Raw genomic sequence first — 2,575 nt, 5'->3', positions numbered from 1 at the left:
CCCGACCCCCACGTGTGATGCGATGGGGCGCTCGGCACCGTGCAACTCCCCCCTCCCCGTCCCTCGTGCAATGCGCGGGAGCCCCTCGTGCACCATGGAACAGATGCAGGGGCTGCTTCATTGCTCCTCCCGTGCGATGTCCCTCCGTGCCCCCCATGCACCCCATCCTGACCCCCCTTGGTGCAGCCGTAGGGCAGCCCAGCGGCTCGGCTCGGCTCGGCTCGGCTCAGCTGGCTCCCATCTCCTGGCTGTGCTCCCGGGCACTGTTGATCTTGGCCAGGAAGAAGCGTTGCTCCATCGGACAGCTGGTTAATGTGTAGTGACGGCTCTTCTGTGCTCGAGACCGTTGATCCCAGCCCGTGCTGCTATCGGGCCCGGCCCCCCCGCGCACCACGGGGGGTTCTTGCAGCAGCTGGGGGGGAGCAGAGCACGGCCACACACTGCAATCTGCTCCAGCGATGCTGGTGGTGGCCAATTATCATCCAGAGATGATAATTGATGGTGGCTCCAGCCAGCGTGTGACCCCTTGCAAATCTGCCCCATTTCACCCTATAAGGGTGCGTGTCCCCGGGATGGGATTTGGAAAGATGGCAGCACTGGAAAAAGCAGAGCACGCTTAGCACCCAGGGCTGAGCTGCTTGCAGCTCTTCCACGTAGGGTTTGGCCGGATTTGGCTCCATCCCTGCATTACAGAGGTGCTTGTGCAACCCGCCCCAGGTACTTGGCCAACTGGAGGACAACAAGCGGCCTGGCACGCACTGCATGGTGCAGCACAGCACGCAGCAAATGCAGCAGTGCAGAACGCCCAGCCCTGCTCCTGCTGCCCCGCGGCTCCCAGCGCCGTCCCCTGCTCCCAAATGCCATAAATTCCTGCCCTAAGCCAAGGCAGGACCTGTGAGGCAGGATTAACCGGTGCCCTCCGGCTGCTCCCGCTCTTGGCAAGGATGGCAAAAACTCAAGCAGAAAAAGGGAGAAAGGGAAGGCCTCTCTGGGATCTTTCTATTGTTGGCTTTTTCCCTTATTTCCCCAAGTAAAATGGTGCCCGAGCAGCGCTCGGTGCAGAATTGGGGCTCCCCGCCGAGCCCTGCTGTCTCCCCATGTTGGTGCTACCACAGAACCCATTTGCTCAGGATGCAGCAGAGGCTTTGCCAGGTTTCTCTCTCCCTTTTATCCTTTCTCTCGTGCTGCTTGCTGACAGCAGCATCTGTCATGGAACAATGCAGCGGTGTGGGCCAGCAGCCGCCGCAGGGAGCACGGCACCAAGCAACCCGGGCTGCAATCAGAGCTCCGTCCTCTCTCCTAAGCTGTGCCCAGAGCTCATCCATCCCTCCTGCCTGCATCCGTGCATCCTGCAGGCCTGGAGGAGCCCATCGGTTGGTGCTGCAGGCTCCTCCTGCCCTCAGCACATCCCCGTTCCTCTTTTCCTTGTTGCTAGCTTCTATCTGAACCAGCGAGACGTCACAGCAAAAATAAATCTTTGGGTTTTGGTGAGTTTTCATGGCTTGCAGCAACAGAAGGCAATTATTGGCCCCATGGAGCAGCTCCGGGGCTGAACCGGCTCAGCACAGGGCAGGGCTAGGGGAGGCTGGAATTCCATTTTTCGCCCTTTTTCTTTCCCATATAAAGGCTTTATGAAGAATTTTTAAACTTCCTGCTGGTGTTTGTCACGAAAGCAGCCGGCCGTCCAGCAGCACCCACTTGGGACGTCGATTGCCCTGTAAATACCACTGGCTGTATCGAGCACGGAGCTTTTGAAGGCGGATTCTTTGCATTGCATCTTCTACAAAGCTTGAGGAGCTGAGCTGGGTGTTTTGCAGCTCTTACAGGGTTGAGATGGCTGGGTAGCAGTGCTGTGCTGCCTTATCTGAGCGCAAGGGCTGAGAGGCTGCTGAAATGCAGCAAAAAGGGCCCTGAGCTCCCAGATACCGAAGCTGAAGGGATTGTCCATCTGTTCTCAGCACTGAGCTGCACCTCGAGTGCTGTGCTCTGTTTCGGGGAGCAAAGAAAGGCATTGAGGAGTGTGTGTAGAGCTGGGCAATGGGGCTCAGAGGGGTCCGGAGCACCGCAGCTCTGCAGGGAGAGGCTGAAGGAGCTGGGCTGGGTCAGCCTGGAGTAAAAGAAGAACAAAGAAGGGGGTTTATCCCATCCCACAACTCCCTATAGGGGCTGGCAGCGAGCTGGCTCGCTCTCTGCTCCAGAAATAAGCAATGGGATGAGAGGAGACGGCCTCACATTGCAGCAGGGAGGGTCAGATTGGGCTTTAGGAACGATTTTCATCTCCAAGGGGGAAATGGTTTGAAGTTGAGGGAGGGAAGATTGAGGTTCTGTGCTACGAGAGTGGTGAGGTGCTGGAACAGGCTGCTCGGAGAGGAGGACAATCTCCCTGGGCAGCTGTCCCAGCACCTCACCACTCCACTGGGGGGGTCTGAGGACCAGTGGGGGCTTTGGGGGTCAGTGGGAGGACTGAGGGCCAGTGGGGGGGGCTGAACGCGTCCATCCCTGGAGGTGTTCAAGGCCAGGTTGGATGGGGCAGCCTAGTATGAAACGTGGAGCTTGGTGGCCCTGCATGCGGCGG

This window comes from Meleagris gallopavo, chromosome 29 (genome assembly GCF_000146605.3).
Source record: "Meleagris gallopavo isolate NT-WF06-2002-E0010 breed Aviagen turkey brand Nicholas breeding stock chromosome 29, Turkey_5.1, whole genome shotgun sequence".
Classification (NCBI taxonomy): domain Eukaryota; kingdom Metazoa; phylum Chordata; class Aves; order Galliformes; family Phasianidae; genus Meleagris; species Meleagris gallopavo.
The sequence above is the reverse complement of the archived record's forward strand: the minus strand, read 5'-3'. Positions refer to the sequence as shown.